Source organism: Corythoichthys intestinalis, chromosome 20 (genome assembly GCF_030265065.1).
Source record: "Corythoichthys intestinalis isolate RoL2023-P3 chromosome 20, ASM3026506v1, whole genome shotgun sequence".
NCBI classification, from domain to species: Eukaryota; Metazoa; Chordata; class Actinopteri; order Syngnathiformes; family Syngnathidae; genus Corythoichthys; species Corythoichthys intestinalis.
In genome coordinates, this window is record NC_080414.1 from 8,931,716 (window position 1) to 8,952,111 (window position 20,396).

Genomic DNA, 20,396 nt, shown 5'->3' on the forward strand with positions numbered 1-20,396 from the left:
GTCGCGCAACCGCGTTTGCTTCAACCTAGCCATAAAAAGTAGGTACAGTAAGTAATCGTATTTATTATTCGAAATGTTCGTCATTTTTAGCTAGGAATCATTAATTGATGTCTAATATTTAGTTTAAGAAAAAAGAAAAAAAATTTTCACTGGCATATTTTAAAGTTTCAAACAAATTACGTCACAATGAAAAAATTTGCGTCTGTAAAAAGTCACGGATATCTACTGTACCTCATGACTAAGTGGATTTTTTTCGTTACTGTCACATTTTCCCCAATATTTTAGATGATAAATAATCAATCCAAACAAAGAAAAATTGAAAACAAATATATGAAAATGAAAATTTTGACCACTCCTTGATGTCTGCGATTTCTGCATCGCGACCCTTGTTACAGTATATTACCATGTTTCACAAATAAAATCCCCCCAAAAATCCAGCTGTTGCCATTCACAGCTGTGTCTTGACACTCAGTGATACAAGCTACATGGAGCTTTTGGATCGAAAAGAGGTAAGTCTGCGATAATATCTCGTTAAAATCGTGGCGTCTGGAATTGTGCTCTCGCGTGCTCTCACCTTCAGTATGGGTTTTGCTGTTTGATATATATATTTTTTTAAATGCCTTCCTGTTCAAGATTTATCTTCCCTCAGAAAATTGAGATTTTAAGTTTTCCAATGATCTATCACACATGCATGAAGGACAATTTTGAAATTTGGCCAAATTGGGGGTCTCAGAGCGGAACTTCAAGTCACCTGAGTGTTTTCTGCCATATATAATTTTTGCATTAAAAAACGCCAGTAATCACAAGTTTACTATTGACAGCATTAAACATTTGAATCGTTTGACAGCACGATAATTATTTCAATACGGTTGGTCATCACATAAAGTGGGCTGTTCTGTGGCATGAAACTCCCGGGCGAAAAATGAGTCCCACTCCGGTCCTGTGTAAGTGTAAATCATTTAATACTCACATAGAGAAAGCGCGGGGCCATATCTGTCTGACGCATTGCATCCACGAAGACTCACATGCCAGAATTGTCCTCCGATGGCGTTCACGCGATCATTTTAGTCTTCATGTGATCGTGTGTATAATCCAGGTCGTTTAACCACTTGACTAGTTTAATTTTGACCTCGGTTCATCCGTGTGAGCTCAACGAGTAACACACGTTGGTCAAACTGATAAAAAAAGCGTGTGCACTTTGTTTGTGTAGAACATAAGCACATACAAAAAAATGAGTAAAATAAACATGAGCAGTCAACAGAAAATTGGTGCCCAGCCTTCTCTCTTCCTACCTCAAACTCCAGGTAGTCACAGGTGATATTAATTTAAGTGAAAGTGACAGACTCCACACACACACATCCCTGCCCATACACACTCATTAACCCTTTGCAACAACATTCATGAAGCACTGAAACTATCATACTAACCAAAATATATTTTTTACATGAACAAAATTGCCATTTTAATGAATTAATGATACATTTAATAAAAACATTTTGCATTTAAATTAGGGCTGTCAAAATGATCGCATTAACGGTCGTTAATTATTTTTTTTAATTAATCACGTTAAAATATTTGACGCAATTAACACATGCACTGAATGACCCGCTCGCATATTGCCTCAAACAGATTACAATGAGGCCGTTTATGGACATTAAGAGTGAAGAGAATGCCACCGGCCGCTTGGGGGCAGCGCCGTTCCATACTCATGTTATTTCTTCTAAACGTGGGAAAATTAGTAGTTGTGAGATGTTTATGCTGTATTCACAATGCAATGCAAATTGCTGTTTGTGCTCCACACATATTTCGGTACGTTTTCTTTCTTTTAGTGGCAATTATGTGTCTCTTGTTGTATTTTGGGTAAGATATGTACAGATATGTTATACAGTAAAGGTGAGTGGACACAGGCGTTCTTTGGACTGCGCCGTTTATTGACATAAGCTTCGGCAACTCCTTCACAACAAACTTAAGTATCGTTTAGTGAAAGCACAACAAAAATTATATTCCTATCCCTCCAAAAAAAATTAATGTTCACAAAAAGAAAAGCACTTCAGTCTATAGTAATGAGGCCCAATTCTCACAGTTAAACAACAATGCAAAATGAACTGGCATTCCATATCAAAATAGCTATGCAAAATACACGTAAAACTTAGACTTTGGTCACTCTATTTTTCTTATTGTTATTTTTCTTATTATTATTATTATATTAACTCTACTTTTGATTGAAAATTTTACAAATTTTATTAAAACGAAAACATGAAGAGGGGTTTTAATATAAAATTACTATAACTTGTAACTATAACATTTATCGTTTAAGAACTACAAGTCTTTCTATCCGTGGATCACTTTAATAGAAAGAATGTTAATAATGCCATTTGTGGATTTATTGTTACAATAAACAAATTCAGTACTTATGTACAGTATGTTGTATGTATCTATCCGTTGTGTGTCTTATCTTTCCATTCCAACAATAATTTACAGAAAAATATGGCATATTTTGGAGATAGTTTGAATTGCGATTAATTGCGATTAATTACGATTAATTAATTTTTAAGCTGTAATTAACTCGATTAAAAATTTTAATCGTTTGACACCCCTAATTTAAATCCATGGCGCTTTTAGTCCTCCATACCCAAGGTAATATAGGTTTGCATGGGGACGATAGGGACATAACACTTAACACTTTTCAGGATGGTTAAATTGTCCCCAACAACTTTTAAGCAACCTTATTCGCATTATATAATGCAAGGGATTAAGTTTGGTCTCAACATTGGTAGGGACGATATTACAGCATAACCTGTATGTACATTTTTTAATTGGGATGGGACATTAATAAGACCAAACATATTGAGTGAATGGGGATCAGGGCTACATTTCTCACGAATATGAAGCTAATTAATTGATATGCTAAATCAGGGGTGCTCATGACGTCGCTCACGCTCAACCAGTCAATCGCAAACCTAATGTGGGTAGCTCGCGGCATCCCCCCAAAACACTTTTTTTTTTAAAAATGTACATCATTAATTATGATTTTTGTGTGTGTGTTGTATTGTGTGAGCTACATATGAGGTTATGCAGCACCCCTCTCTCTCTAAGCAGCTTCTTGCTAACATTTTTCTACTTCCATAGTTTCCAGGAGAGTTCACTGCATTTCTCACAGTTTATTTAATGTTAACAGGAGAAAACACAAAGAGAAGGACACTTATCTCAAAGCAACTTCCTACTTGAGGTTTGCAGGTTAACAAGTTCACACAGTTTAATGTTACGCTAACACTGATGCAGGTCGGACCTACGGTAGCAAAATTACCGTATTGGCCCGAATATAAAATGGCCCAGATTATAAGACGACCCCCTCTTTTTCAAGACTCAAGTTTGAAGACTTTTTGAACACCAAATTAATTTTTATACAGAAAATAATTACAGTACATCTGAAACAAATGATTATAACAATATATTGGAGAGAAAAAGCATCCTATTTTGCCTCATTCAAATCTTAATATCTGAACATTTAAATATGTAAACTAAAGTGCAATCACATTCGTAAATGAATGGCTTCTGGTTTTTGAAATGTAAATAAACCAATCTATTGTGATAAAACAACAAAATTGCAATAACTGCATTAACCATCAAAGTGAAGTCTAACTGTAACTGTAGTCTTGAAACAAATCTGAATAAGGAAAAACATTGCAATAAAATAATGCAAACTGGTTAAACTTGAGAGTAGCTGAGATTTGTCATGACAGAACATCGCTTCAATGATATCTGGCGCCATCTAGCGTCAAGAATGGGTATAATGTCTAGACCGCGAATATAAGACGATCCCCACTTTTTCAGCCTTATTTCAATGCAAAAAACACCGTCTTATTTTCGGGCCAATACAGTAATAGTGTGTTCCCCACTTCCAAAAGAATGATGTCTTTTTACATTTCTAACAATGGCTGCTGCTGGCTGAAAAAAACTTCTCATATCTCTAATATAAATGTTATAATGTTGTGACTTTATACCTTTGAAACTAAATACGCATTACATTTCATTTATTATTTCAAATGTATTTATTTTCTAAATTATTTATTCAAAATTATTTTTATTTGCAGCCTATGCAAAAAAAAATTTCAAATAATCATACATTTATCATAATCAAGGTAAAAAGTTTCATTCATACCCATTTAGATTTCTTCCATAATTGCTCAACACACTGATGCAATTTAGATATGCTTGTGGACAAAAGCAGTAGTGTTTTACCTGGCGGAAGGTTCCATTTTTATTTATTTTACTAATCCCTGACTAAAAAAAAATTTAATTAATTAAAAAAATAAGTAAAAAAATGTCAACTTGCCACCCTCCTCAAAGTTAACTCATTTGCTCCCAAAAGCGTATAAATACGTTCTATTTTTAATTGTTTCAGTGTCCCAAAGACGTATTTATACGGGGACACTTTTTTTTTTCCCAAAGCACAATGCTGAAAATCCATTTTAAAGCAATAAAACTGGCCACTGGAGGGCAGTAGGGCATTTGGTAATACCCGCAACCTGATTCAACAGAACGAACGGCCGGGCCGCACGGCCGGGGCGCCGGTGGAAGACAACCGAATAGATGTCCAGGATGCCAGGCGGCGGATGACCAAGCAGAACAACCGGGAGGACGCCCGGGATGCCCGGCGTTGGACAACCGAGCAGAATGACCGGGACCACCAGTGCAGCGGACGATGCTGTTGAGTCCGTGCTGCTCGCCGAGCAGAGCCTGCACCGCCGTGCTCGGCCGCTCGCGTCCCCCGCACCCTCCAGTGTTCCGCGACTCGGCCGGAAACGCGCACGGCCAAACCAGTCCCCCCCCCGGAACACAAGTTCCCCAGGCAAACTCCGCCACGAGGCCACGAAAGAAAGACTAAAAAAAATCCATCTTGATGAGACAGGTGGCGATGAGGGAAAAGTTTACCCCGGCTGTCGTCGCCACAACAGCGTCATCGCGCAGTGCAATAGTTTACTTATGTGTAAATAAATTTTTAATTTGCTATCAAAAGCTCTATTTGTCTTGTTGTTTATGTTATTTTGTAGAAGGAAAATATTATTCAGATGTTTGGGATATCACAAAAGCATAAATAGCAGTGTTAAAGTCAAAGTTATGTTTGAAATGTATGCTATTACAAAAAGCTCAATTTCTCTGTTTTTTCATCAGAAATTGGAAAATTGCTCAAACTAAGCTATTTTCTAATGCTGATTTCTGAAGAATGGAAAAAGATATGAACTAACTTTATTTTCCTGCTAACAGAAGAGAGTCTAATCTTTCTTTTGGTGGGTTACATGTTTAATATAGCAATAGAACAGAATTTTCTGTAGGCCTTGCAAAATCAGTCAAAATCCAGTAAAACGGACAGGAGTGAAGGGGGTTGCCACCGGTGAAAATGGCTGGGTGTGAATGAGTTAATTAAAGTCGGTGAAAGCAATACAGTCCCCCTCAAGATATAAAAGAGGTGTCATTCAACAAGTTGTCAGTCGACATAGGATCACAAATGTTGCGAAAATATTCAATAAAGGTTGAGATGTTACCTATTGTGGTAACACTTTATAATAACTATCTGTTATAAGGAGTTAATAGATCATTAGTAAACTGTTAATAAAAGATTCATTGTTAAGTTAATTTGTTAACCCTTTAATGCCAGCAATATGAAGCAATTATCAGAGAATCCCAAAATTTGGAAAAACAAGGTCCTAATGAAACCTTTTTTTCAAATTTGCAAAAAGAAAAGTCAAAATGAATACGTGTAATAAGCGCTCAGATATCTATAACCCTTGCTAAAATCGTGTTTGTTTGTTTTTTCATGGAACCTGCAGATGCATGTGTTGACTTGCATCCATCATTTTTTTGTTTTCAAAAAGAAATGTCAAAATTCTGAATTAGTCTCAAAATCATGAAATTTTAGGTGTATCAAATGTTATACATTTGGCAATATAGGGTTAAGTTTTTTAAAGTTTGTTAAGCATTTGTAATGATGCCTTGTAGATAGTTAATATATCATGAATAAAATGATGATTAATTAGTAATAAATGCATTGTAAATTCTATGTCAAGGATTTATACCTACAAATTTTAATTTAGTAATATACCATTAACATGCTATTAGTAACTTACTAACTAATGATTTATGAAATATCAGTTGATAGTAATTTATGCTATTGGGACATGAATCTAAAGTTGCAACTACTCCTCATTTACTAACAATTAAGACATGAGGAGTAGTTGCAACTTTAGAATAATGTCTCAATAACATACATAAGCATACGACTAATACTTATTATTATTAACCCACACTTTACAGATCAGTTGTTCATAGTTAGCTAACCATCAAATAAAGTTTGAAGAACAACAAATTGGTTGAACAGGGTCAAGGTACAGAAAGTTGAAAGATCGATGTTTAAAATATCAAATTTTTCCACCTCAAGATTGTTACGCCCATACGCCTTTCTGTGTGCTGTACTTTACCAAAGAAACACCACAGATGAAATGTTGAAATTTAGTTTCATGCATAGACACATCTGTACTGAGCCATCACATGGCAGAACAAAACAACACAATATTACAAAATCCATGAGTTTGCGGCACTTTTTGTGCTAAACACAGAATACACTGAATTTATGAGGGGCATTTAATGTCCATACATCATAGCAAACTGTTAACAAACACTTAACTATTCAATAATAAATACAGTATTTTATTAAGTTTAGTAATGATGTATTAACGAGTTATAACAGATCATTATTATAAAGTGTTACCTCTATTGTTTCTTTAAAGCGTTTTTTAGGACGTACTTTGGGGATGCATCTGAACAAAACAAGCTGAAAACGCACGGTGATACTTCAAATTCGCCTCTAGGATGTTTCGCAGTGATAGACATTTTGGCAGGACACCGGGCCTTTAAAGGGCGTGGTTTGCAGGCGTAAAGTGGGTGTGGTTGGACAAGGGGAGAGTCAAACAGAAAGGTAAGATAATGTGTGGAGATATGATATAGTGTTTAAGTGTTAAAATATCTCTGCCAGCAGCTGGGCCAATTATCTGGAGGGGCCCACAAAAAAATTTCCACTTGCACCCTACAAATTGGACTCCAACTCGGGATGCTCATCACACCTCGGCCCTTTTCACATTTTTTTCCACCACCGGGCTGTTTGGATATAATAGTTAAGATGATGCAAAACACAATAGCATGAAATTCATTGCAATTTTGTGGGTTAATTTTAGCACCAACATGCCACACACACACTAATGCATTAGTTATTCCTCAGAAACAACAAGGCTCTAAATATTTATTCGACTTGTGATGACTATCAGTCAGGGATGTGAAGCAGCATAATTAGCATACATCTCAGTGATTGGATCAAATGCAGCCTCCCCTCAAGCTGTGACTCAGGAGATGAGATCCATGTGCCTCACTGTCATATTAAGTGAACATGATTGATCAATACTTCCAATGCATAAAGGGAAAATACAACTCTGGATTAATTGTCTGGTAAATGTTATCTAATAAAAGGACAACTGGCGGTAAACAATAGGCAGCTGCCATATAATAATGCACCATGCAAGATAATAAGCTTGAATGTTACAGATGTGTGACAATTGCCAGAAGTACATGATGGTTTACCACCAGTGGAAGGTTAACAACCATGGTCCATTACACATTATAATGAAGCATGAATTATACATGGTGGAATTTTTATCTTGGCATATTTTAACTATTTCATAGTAAACTTCAGTCCGATAGGTTTCTAGTTTTTTGTCTGAATTTTACATTGCTAAAGGAGATCAAATTTGCAAGGTCACTACTCTGCGAGCAGACTCAATCGTTTGAGTGGATTGTACTGTCTTGATTTGAGACAGTTAATGCAAAATGGGGTCGAATTAGAACCTAGACATAGACTTCAGTATCAGTTGATGGGAAACGGAGTGCGGGGCCGCTCCGTATGGGGCCTATTTTCAAAAATTTTAAATTCGTATTAAATATTTTCAAAACCACAGCTGCTAGTGACCTAAAACCAAAACAAGCACCTCTCTAAGGCATACATGCGTCTGTCTCCATGAGCAGAGGCATCAAAAAATTCAAAGTCGTTTCCTAATGAAATCCTGATTTTTTAAAATATATATATATGTATATATATATATACATATAAGTATAACAAAACTTAAAATGGTCATAAAATTCTCAGATTTTACGCTAGATGCACGACAATCACCAAATGCAGAGATAATCACCTACAGTGGGGCAAATAAGTATTTAGTGAACCTCCAATTGTGGAAGTTCTCCTACTTGAAAAGATTAGAGAGGCCTGTAATTGTCAACACGGGTAAACCTCAACCATGAGAGACAGAATGTGGAAATAAAACTGAAAATCACATTGTTTGATTTTTAAAGAATTTATTTCCAAATTAGAGTGGAAAATAAGTATTTGGTCACCTACAAACAAGCAAGATTTCTGGCTGTCAAAGAGGTCTAAATTCTTCTAATGAGGCTCCACTCGTTACCAGTATTAATGGCACCTGTTTTAACTCATTATCAGTATAAAAAAACACCTGTCCACAACCTCAGTCAGTCACACTCCAAACTCCACTATGGGCAAGACCAAAGAGCTGTCGAAGGACACCAGAGACAAAATTGTAGACATGCACCTGGCTGGGAAGACTGAATCTGCACTTTCTGTTTTTTTTTTTTCCCACATTCTGTCTCTCTCAAGTTTCATCATCATCATCATCATCTCATGGTTGAGGCTTACCCATGTTGACGATTACAGGCCTCTCTAATATTTTTAGGTGACAGAAGTTGCACACTTACTGGTTGGCTAAATACTTATTTGCCCCGCTGTATATTTTCAGAATCAATTGCAATATTTAACATATCATATAAGTTTTTGGCCGAAATAGCGACTTCTTTTTTTTTTTTTTTTTTTTATTTAGTGCAAGTTTCCAACAGCTAATAAATCACTCAGTTTTCAAATCAGAAACTTAAGGAGGAAATCACGCAGAATCATCTTAATTTTACTCAACATAAGCAAATTTTGCATTTTTCTATATACAATCACAACTTATTTAAGTTGAATTCGTCGTTTTTAGATTGATATGTTACATAAAATAAAACACGTAAAGCTGATTTTTTTTTTTTTTGTTTGTTTTTTTTTTGTATGGACGCAGAAATGTCTGAATTAATAGTTTTTTGCCAAAAAATGGGCAGTTGGCTGATAAGTGCCTGATTATTTGAATGTAAAGTTAAGCTATTGTGTACAAATACAAAACCCAGCATTACGGCAATCACAAAAGAGCTTTTTAAATTTGAAATTCTTGTAAATAAATGCGTAAATCCCGGAATTTCTATAGACAGTCTAGATCAGACGTGTCCAAAGTGCGGCCCGGGGGCCAAATGCGGCCCGTGGTCAAATTTCATCCGGCCCCCAGCCTCTGTCATAAGATCAAAAACGCCTGGCCCGCACACAGACTTAATAAATTGGTCAGCCGTACTGCTACCAGCATATGAAGTAGCTTACACACTAAATGCTGCTCCTCATTTACCCACTAAAAGGCAGCAGCACTCTTGGGAACATTACCCCGTGTGACCCTTGACTTCCAATTTTCTAAAACGGTGACAATCAACAACAACAAAAAGTTGTCTGCGACGACCGACGCTTCAAGGATAGATGGAAATTGGACTATTTCTTCACTAAAATACGGAACAACTGTGTCTACCTCATTTGCAAAGAGACAGTAGTTGTTTTTAAAGAGTTCAGTGTGAGGCGATATTACCAAACAAGACATGCTGACATGTACGACAAGAAGATACGCAGAGAGAAACTGAAGCAACTTCAAGCTAGTTTAATTTCACAGCAGCAGTATTTCGCAAGAGCCTGAGAGTCAAAAGAGAACGCCACAAAGGCTAGTTGCGAGATTGTTGAAATTATCACTTAAAAAAATAATGAAGCAAATGTGACACACAGAATGGCTTGCTAAAATTTGCTTAAATATATTGTTGGATGTGAGCCAAGGTCGGCCCCCCCACATTTTTACCACACCAAATCTGGCCCCCTTTGCAAAAAGTTTGGACACCGGTGGTCTAGATTCTTGGTTGTAAGCAAAAAAACGGGCAGTTATCATTCATTTTACGTAAATATTTCAAGTTAAAGATACGCTAATTTTTTCCATTCATTTAAAATTTTTCACAGCATTTCAAAGTGAATGCATGGTGCTATTTTATATAATAACTACCTACAATCCTCGACCAAATCACTCGAGATTCTCCTGCCTGCTTGTATGCACTAAAACTTTCATCTTGTTTCTACCTAAATCTGGCGTTAGAACGTAGCATGTGAGTTTATCGCAGTGAAAGCTGCCACAACGCTCTGCCTGGCCCAGCCCTCTAGCAGTGGCACAATGCCTGTAGGAGCTGTCTCATCAAATGATAGTGAAGACTATGACCTAGATCAGGGGTTCCCAACCTATTCCACTAAGGCACACTGTGGGTGCAGGATTTCATTCTTACCAAACAAGATGACAACACTTTTTCCCCAATCTGGTGTTTTACAAGTGCAATCAGTTGATTGCAGTCAGGTGTGGCTTGTTTTAGCAGAAGCCTCATTGGTTCAACTGTCTCTGCTGGATCGGCTGGAACAAAAACCAGGACCCACAGTGTGCCTTGAGGACTGGGTTGAAAACCCCTGACCTAGATATACAGTATAAAGGCCGTGGCGCAGTTGATAGCTCAAGTTGTCTTGGGACCGAAGGGTCAGCAGTTCGATTCCTATACACTAAAAATATGTCAACAAATATCCTCCTATCCTGTTCCCTCCCTGTAGTCAACTGGGATAAGTTCCAGCACTGGCCCCCTTGTCAGGACAAGCAGTACAGAATTAATGTGCTTTTTCCACCTCAGCCCAATAACGGGCCCTACCCTGAAACGCATTGCTGTTGTTACAAACTCCCGACAGAGTAGGAAGAACAATTAGAGCTACTATCAGCCGGGTAGAAATCACATTGTGAAAGAGTGGTTTCTCCTCTTCTGGCGGCTGATCTAAAGAGTCTATTCCTGGTTCAACAGGCAACTGCCACCTGCTCTCCACTTCATCTCTCTCAAGCCTCTTTGCCGTCTGGCATCTAACAACTACATGGAGAAACGGAAGCGAGTTTCCAGATCAAAATGATTCCCTGTCCATTTCCTGATGACCGCCACCTGCTCAACTCTACTGCACAAGTCACACTCACTGCTTGAGTGAAGGATTGAGAGACTACTGAGCCGCTTTGATGCATTGTCACTCTTAAGATTGTGTCTCAAGGTACTAAAGAGCCAAATTTCCACATGCAAACTGTTTTGTTGCCCACCGTTTCTTATTATTTAATCCTTGAGTAAACATCAAATCATTACATCTTCCCTAAATATTACTTGATCACAGTGTTGTTTTCGTCAGCAATGACGAAAACGAAAATATTTCGTCGACGAACAATTTTTTTTTTCATGACGTTGACGTGATGAGCTAAAAACGTGACTAAAATACGACTAAGACTGAAAAGTATTTTCGTCCAAAAAAACTAAAACAAAAATTGAAAGGGCAGCCAAAAACACTGCCTGATCAAAACTCAGTTAAGTGTTATTTGTAAAATAAACATACCTTATTAGCCCGAATATAAGACGGTGTTTTTTGCATGGAAATACCGTAATTTCCCGAATATAAGGCGCACCCGTGTATAATGCGCACCCCAAATTTACTTGTAAAATCTAGGGAAAATTATTGTACCCGTTTATAACGCGCACCCTAATTTTAGCACCAATAAATAGAAGAATACAAGAAAACAGAGCTTGTGTACAGATACAGAGATGTCATTTTACTGACTGGTGAAACACAGCACAAGCATAGCACATTGGTAGTTCAAAACATTAACGTAAACTGACAATATTTATGGTAATAATATGATTTGACATCTTCTCCAACTTACCAGAATCTAGGAGAAAACAAAACAGATGTGACTTTTCTTTTAAAGGCTGCTGTATAACTTGCTCGTTTCCTCATGATGAATAAATGTTTCTTCCATGGATTGATACGGTAAAATGAAAGTGAGAACGTAAGTCGGAAATAAGTGAGAGCTCATAGCTGTCAACACGAGAGTAATAAAAGGAACTATTGTTATTTGGGTTTGAGTTTCCCGAGGGACCGATATAGTTGACGGACACAGGAAGTGTGTGTCCTTACATTTGTTATGGTCCGAATTGCGGAGCTGCAATAAACGTCGATTCAAATGAGTTCAAGAAACGAAATTCTGTGCTTTATGAAGAGTGAAAAAAGCAGAATTTAACACAGACGATTAGAGTGAAGTATTACCGAAACAAAACGGTGACGTCACGTACCGTAATGGTCGGCAACGGGTCGCCGCATACGTTTCTTCAACACAACGTGGCCGTGTCAATGAAAAAAAATCAGTTTATATATATATGTAACACATATATATTTCTGTCTCCATCCATGTACCCGTTTATAATGCGCACCATGAGTTTACAAGTTGATTTTGGGGGAAAAAAGTGCGCGTTATATTCGGGAAATTACGGTAAGATTGAAAAAGTGGAGGTGGTCTTATATTCGCGGTATAGACAGTATGCCCATTCGCGATGCTAGATGGCGCCAGATATCATTGAAGCGATGTTCTGTCATGACCAGTGTTGTTAATAACGGCGTTACTAACGGCGTTATTTTTTTTTCAGTAAAGAGTAATCTAATTAATTAGTTTTATCATCTTGGCAACGCCGTTACCGTTACTGAGGCGGGAAAGGCGTGCGTTACTATGCGTTACTAAGTTGGTTGAATAAAAAAAGTCTGAGAGAGACGGACTCACGGAGACGAGAGAGCAGAGCGGGAGTGGGGAAGACGCCGTTGCAAACGCGATGCTAGGTGGCTCCAATAATATCTGACTGTAGCCATAGCCTACAAACTACGCCCACATGATACGGTAGATATCACATATTATAGAACTAGATGCAAATGACAGTCACGGCTGCATTGGCAACATTTTTTAAGGACTACATGCGTTAGTAAACAGCCGCCATCTTAAAGCAGTAGACCTCTCAGAAAGGCTCTGATGTAGAGATCCTTCCTAGCAAACCAAAGTAACTTTTTTTTTTTTTTTAAATCGGCAAAATCTTGACTTAAATCTATCTTTAAATGATGAAAGTTTTCAAACTTACACATGTTGAAAGTAGACAGAAGGGAACTAATGCAATAACATGAGCAATTTTAACAACTTTAACGGTTGATTCACAACTTTAAATGACTTCCACACATAGCAAAGGTTTTTATCTAGTTATCACAATACCCTTGTGTCTAGTTAAGTGGAGGGTAAATAATTGGGTTAGGGCCACTTGTCCCCAAAACCCTTTAAACTTCACATTGTGTGACCTGTTTTTTTTTGTTGTTGTTTTTTTTTTGTTTTTTTTGGGGGGGGGGGGGCGGGGGGGCATGAAAATTATCACTAGTTACTTTGCCAAGGAACGAATTACTCTTACATTCAGGTAACTGACTTACTAACGCAATTACTTTTTGGGAGAAGTAATTTGTAACTGTAATTAATTACTTTTTTAAAGTAAAATTAACAACACTGGTCATGACAGATCTCAGCTACTCTCGATTTTAACCAGTTTGCATTATTTTATTGCAATGTTTTTCCTTATTCAGATTTGTTTCAAGACTACAGTTACAGTTAGACTTCACTTTGATGGTTAATGCAGTTATTGCAATTTTGTTGTTTGATCACAATAGATTGGTTAATTTATATTTCAAAAACCAGAAGCCATTCATTTACGAATGTGATTGCACTTTAGTTTACATATTTAAATGTTCAGATATTAAGATTTGAATGAGGCAAAATAACACGCTTTTTCCCTCAAATATATTGTTATAATCATTTGTTTCAGACGTGCTGTGATTATTTTCTGTATAAAAATTAATTTGGTGTTCAAACAGCCTTCTCAAACTTGAGTTTTGAAAAAGAGGGGGTTGTCTTATAATCAAGGCCGTCTTATATTCGGGTTTTTCATACAAAACACCAATTGCCTATTTCCAAAAATAGTCAATGTATATGTATGTTTTGATTAATATTTTTGGTCGGTATGTTTCCATCCATATTTCCCCGAGGTAATTTCTCTTTCCCCATTATTCTATTCCTTGCCTGCCTACACTTTATCATGAAAATGAAGGGGGCCATATGTCAAAGGCTTGGATTGCATTGCAATGGCTTCTCCTACCATGACTTTCAAAGGCTTAACGTATGCTAAATTTACATCATTCAAACAAACCTGAATGCCATTAAGAGAAAAAGCGGAGTATAAAACTCTGAAAATCAATTAACTGAATATTTTATGTGTCCTTTTACAATCAGTGACCTTGATATGCTCAAGAACAGACTTGACAGGTTATCAATCACATGTCAACCTGGCTAGATTCCTTCAACCAACCCTCCAGCCATCCCTGATAACCTGTGGCTGAGGCCATCTGGAACGGTCATTTTATTGTAATTATGCATGTTGCTCCTCTACATTGCAAACCAAACCATTGCTCTTTCCTCACTGTGGTATCTACTGTATTTCTAAATTTATTTTACTTAATGCCAGAAGTGTGATACAACTTTTCTAAATAGGGGAGGTGTTTTGAGTTTCTTCTTGCGCGATGGTATCAAACATGTCGAGTGGAATTTCCACATCCAGAAATACAGTATACAGTGGGGCAAATAAGTATTTAGTCGACCACTAATTGTGCAAATTCTTCCACTTGAAAATATTAGAGAGGTTTTTTTGTCGCCCTCTGGTGGTGCTTGAGTGCGACTGATTTTATGGGTTTCAGTACCATAATTGTTATTGATATCAACAATGGCGAGCTACTAGTTAATTTTTTGATTGAAAATTTTACAAACTTGATTAAAACGAAAACATTAAGAGGGGTTTTAATATAAAATGTATATAACTTGTACTAATATTTATCTTTTAAGAACTACAAATCTTTCTATCCATGGATCGCTTTAACAGAATGTTAATAATGTTAATGCCATCTTGTTGATTTATTGTTATAATAAACAAATGCAGTACTTATGTACAGTATGTTGAATGTATGAGGGGTATTCAAAAAGTAATGCACTCAAGTGCATTGCTCGTACAGGATTTTACCAATCTTGTTTGTATTTGGCACAAACATGATAGGACACACCTTTTTGCGATTGTTTTATGTGTTTTTCTTATTTTCAGATTTTTAAAGCTTAGAACTAGCTTCCAAAATGGCTGCCCCTCTTGAAGCTCATCAGAGGTGGATGGGCGACCACTACGGGGCTTATCGGCTATGCTGGCTTTACCCACCTCTTCATGGTCTTCAGTACTGTTTTTAAATCGCTGTACCCATCTTTTTACAGTACTATAGTCTCTGGTATCATCCTTGTAGACATTTTCCAGCTGGTTGTGAATCCTCAGTGGGGTTTGTCCCTCTGCAACAAGGAATTCGATTACAGCTCTTTGTTTCTGACAAGCTTCAAGAGGGGCGGCCATTTTGGAAGGTAGTTTAAGCTTTAAAAATCTGAAAATAAGAAAAACACATATAACAATCATAAAAAGGTGTGTAATATGATGTTTGTGCCAAATATAAACAATATAGGTAAAATCCTGTACAAGCAATGCACTTGAGTGCATAACTTTTTGAATGCCCCTCGTATATATCAGTCTTGTGTCTTATCTTTCCATTCCAACAATAATTTACAGAAAAATATGGCATATTTTATAGATAGTTTGAATTGCGATTAATTACGATTAATTTTTAAGCAGTGATTAACTCGATTAAAAAATTTTTAATCGTTTGACAGCCCTAATACATATATATACGTATATATACATATACATATACATATATATGTGTGTGTGTATATATATATACATATACATATATGTGTGTGTGTGTGTATATACATATATATATATATATATATATATATATATATATATATATATATATATATATATATATATATATACACAGTGGGGAGAACAAGTATTTGATACACTGACAATGGGAAAACCCATTGGCAGTGTATCAAATACTTGTTCTCCCCACTGTATGTAATAATTAAAATAAACATTCTGTAAAAAAAAATCAAGTGAAGTTATAGAAAATAAATATCCCATATAAATAATATAAATTGAAATGACCCAAAATGTCCATAATTAAATAAAAGGAATCATTCACAATTAACTCACATTTATAGTAGTTACACCAAAGAGCCAATAGGAGACGACTAGGGTTGTTCCGATCATGTTTTTTTGCTCCCGATTCAATTCCAATCATTCCCGATAATTTTTCCCGATCATATACATTTTGGCAATGCATTAAGAAAAAAATGAATAAAATTCGGACGAATATATACATTCAACATACAGTACATAAGTACTGTATTTGTTTATTATGACTCAAGATGGCATTTACATTATTAACATTCTTTCTGTGAGAGGGATCCACGGATAGAAAGACTTGTAATTCTTAAAGCATAAATGTGACTTTGTATATTGCGACTAAATATTGCCATCTAGTGTATTTGTTGAGCTTTCAGTAAATGATACTGTAGCCATTTAACTGTTGTGCCCAAATGCATGATGGGAAGTGCACCCATGACTGTGTGAAGTGGTACCAATTGATATATTTTCTCTGCGTTGGGAAATAACATAGGGTGTTAAGAAAAAGATCAATTACTACCATTCTTCCCAACATTATTTCCCACGATAGTTCTAATCATAGGGAGAGGGATTGTAAGGCTTTAGCCAATTAAAATGCTCCAAAGGCTGCCAAAATTCGCCTTTTAGCTCTATATATAGGTAAAACAGCGCCATTACAGATTGAACACAACAATACGTGAGTGGGTCGTCCACCGCATGCGTTAATTGCGTTGAATATTTTAACGTGATAAATTTGTGAAAAAATTAATTACCGCTGTTAACGGGATAAATTTGATAACCCTACCTTAAGCCTAAACTAAAGACTCTGGATGAGTGTAACATATTATGTCTGTAACGTTAAATACAATTAGAAAATTATTTTATTAAAAAATATACATATATTAAAAAAAAAGGCATGTCCGATATTTTTTTGTCGATTTCGTTACTTTGAAAATGACGTGATCGGACTCGATCGATCGGGACACCGATCGATCGGGACGTCTCTAGAGATGACTAAAGCATTACAAATACAGGCATGCAATCACAGGACATGCCAATGCAATGACAATTCCCAAGATGCATTGATCTTGTATTCTATTACATTTCTATTTTCCTTAGCGACTATTTCTTTCTGGTAATGCAGTAGTTATTTGTAATGAGTTTATAATTCATTATTTTTCAATCATGTATTGTTCATTTAAATTATAGACCATGAATGGTCTGCTCACATAACAAATCCTAAGCATCTTCATTTGAAGGCCTCTACTGCTCAATATGCATAGCTGCTATACTAAATTGTGACAAGCCCTTGTACAAAGGCATAATGCTTCTACATTCCCTTTGAAAGCAACATGCATATTGACCTAAAACTAATCATGAAAAGCCTATATTAATATATTCCAATATTATGTTAAAATTTGTATATCATCTACTCGACTATCTATTTCAATGGTTGTGGTTTTGATAGAGAGCAACAATTTTCCCTGGTTCCCTACCAATTATTTTTACAGTACTGAATACAAGATAAGCAATCATGTTTTAAATAAACCCATTACCTATGTTCAAAGAAAACTCTCCAGCATACTATAAATCCAGTGTACCCTACAGGGATACAATAATCACCGATATGGGTGGCTGTTTCAAAAAAGAGCTAATGCTGAAGCAGGCGGTCCCTTGTCTAGCAAGGCTAATTAGGCTGTAGAGGCTCCTAATGCATGACAAATAGAGAAAGAGAGGGTCTAAGCACTGCCGGTTATGAGCATCTCAAGAATTAATAAAACTGCACCTTTCAGTCGGAGACATCTGTTGCCAGCAGGCAACACTGCCTTCATCATTACTGCCCTATCCCACCCATGTTTGCTTGGCATGACCATTTACAGCAATATATATGTTTCCCAGCTAATTCAAGCTGTCAACATCATCCCAGTTTGAAAGTGAAAAATGGGTGTACCACGCGGTGCACCAGATGGCAGGGCCGGATCATAAATCTCAGCCAGCAGACATTGCGATGGATGGATTCTCCAGAGTGAACTGCTTCAAAAGTGAGAACCTCCTCCAGGGCGGAATTTCCATGCAAAACAGTAATTTTGATGAAAAAGGAACACAAACATTGTCTCTGACAACAACTTATAGTAGTGAAACCAGCTCGTCTGTTCATGTGCTGATTATAGTAGTTACATCGCTTTCAAAAGCAGGTTGCACATTTGCAGAAAAATGCCTTCAAAGAAGCAAGTTTGTCTCTTCTAAAATATATTTTTTGTGCATGTAGATAGACATTTGGTATTTCTTCAATGAAGATTCATTAGAGTCCAACAAGTCCGGATTTGGACATTTTATGGTAAAACATAAAATGAGTTTAGTGCTGCAACGATTAATCGATTTACTCCAGTAATTCGATTAGATAAAAGCTTCAAATCAAATTTTGCTGCTTCGAGCATTTGTTTATAATGAGTGGCATTGTTATGGTTTGTTTTGAAAGTGTTTGCATTTAGTTTTATTGATTTGGGTGGATACACTGCCTTCTACTGGCAAATGTAAATATGACATATCTCAATTAACATGGCAGAATCCAGCTGCACCCTGTTAAGACCAACATAAGTTTTTGTTTGAGCTAAAATGTTTATTTTATACATTCACAACAAGTAACCAATTAAAATCGTTTAATTAATTGCCAACATATTCAATAATCGATACAGTTGTCGACTACAGTTAAGTCAGGAAGCAGTAATAAAATATTATTTTTGAAGGAAATATTAATCCATTTTGTCTTCATTGTTACTTACAACATGCCTAAAACAACTTCCTGGTGAATTGTGAAGGTAATTGATGAGAGTGACATGAATCTGATTTAATTAATCGCCCGATTAATCAATTATGAAAATAATCGTTAGTTGCTGCCCTAATGTTTTTTTCTCCACGAGAGGGAACTTATGCTCTTCGGACGGGTAACGTTTCATAGTTGTTGTTCTCGTCTGAATTCAGTGATTTTTTTTTTTTTTATGTATTTCTTTGGCCTAAAATGCTCATGTAAAAGCTTATAGTACAGTATTATAATAACAGTTCACATCGATGAAGTTGTGCTGAGAAAAAAAAATATTTTTTTAAATCAAACATTGTAAGCAGTTACTCACAATGTTACTCATTCCATGAGTATTCTTTTCAACAAATACTATTTTTGGATGACTAGTTTTACGTGAGTAATATTTTTTAGAAGTAACCCTACTCTTACTTGAGTAAAATGTTTGGCTACACTACCCGTCTCCGGTTAGCTTGGGTTAGCCATGATGAAAACTAGTTTTAAAAAAAAAAAAAAAAGTGAAGAGTAAAGTCGACAATATTTCTCGGTTATAAATCGTTAAAATGGCAAATTTGACCCTTTATTTCTAATGGATTTATTTTTCAAATGATCGTGACTGTCTATAACAATAGAGTTACCTTGGCGCAGGAAAACAGACATCATTCATCATCATATTTTCTCACAAAAGACAAAAGTATGTTTCACTTTGCCAGGAAAGTGAAGTGTCGCTCACGCCTTAACTGTTTTAAAATTAAAAGAGAAATGCAGAGAAGGGTGTTTTCATTGAAGGGAGGGGCAAAGGCATCTCCATATGACATACGACTACCAGTGTGCTATGAATAAATCATTGTGAGCCAGGCAGAGGGAGAGTAAACAGTTGTGTATCTTCACCTCAGATGCCTAGAGAGGCCTGTCAGACACTGGAGTTAACAAAGACTGCCTCCTCATCGCAATGCAGATGGTGTTTTCAGCTGATCCAAGTCAAAACCTGACATGATGGCAGGGTAGCTACCATATGAACCCTTGCGTTTGTAGAAGATGCCTCAAATTTGTGTGTAAATTTAACACTTGGAGTACAAAAAACTACCGAATAAGGGGCACTGTATTGGTAACTACAGTAAGTTAGATTTACCGTACATGTACATATGCATATGCATATGGCAGAAAACATCCAGGTGACTTGAAGTTCCGCTCTGAGATCCCCAATTTGGACAAATTTCAAATTTCCTATATGCATGTGTGATACATCATTGGAAATCTTAGAATCAAAATTTTCTGGAGGAAGGAGAATTCTGAGCAAGACTGCTTTTGTTAAAAAAAAAAAAAAAAAAAAAAAAAAAAAAGAAATTAAACAGCAAAACCCTATCTGGAGGTGAGAGCACGGGAGAGTAGAATTACAGAC

At 36.3% G+C, this 20,396-nt stretch overlaps 1 long non-coding RNA gene across 1 annotated transcript in view; it reads right to left on the reverse strand.

The window, feature by feature from the left end:
* LOC130908759 (uncharacterized) overlaps positions 1-1,279 on the reverse strand; it is a 142,055-nt gene extending 140,776 nt beyond the window's left edge. Inside the window, exon 1 of the long non-coding RNA XR_009061645.1 lies at positions 971-1,279. This is a non-coding gene — a long non-coding RNA (uncharacterized LOC130908759). The remainder of the gene's footprint in view (positions 1-970) is intronic.
* Between the last annotated feature and the right edge of the window lie 19,117 nt (positions 1,280-20,396).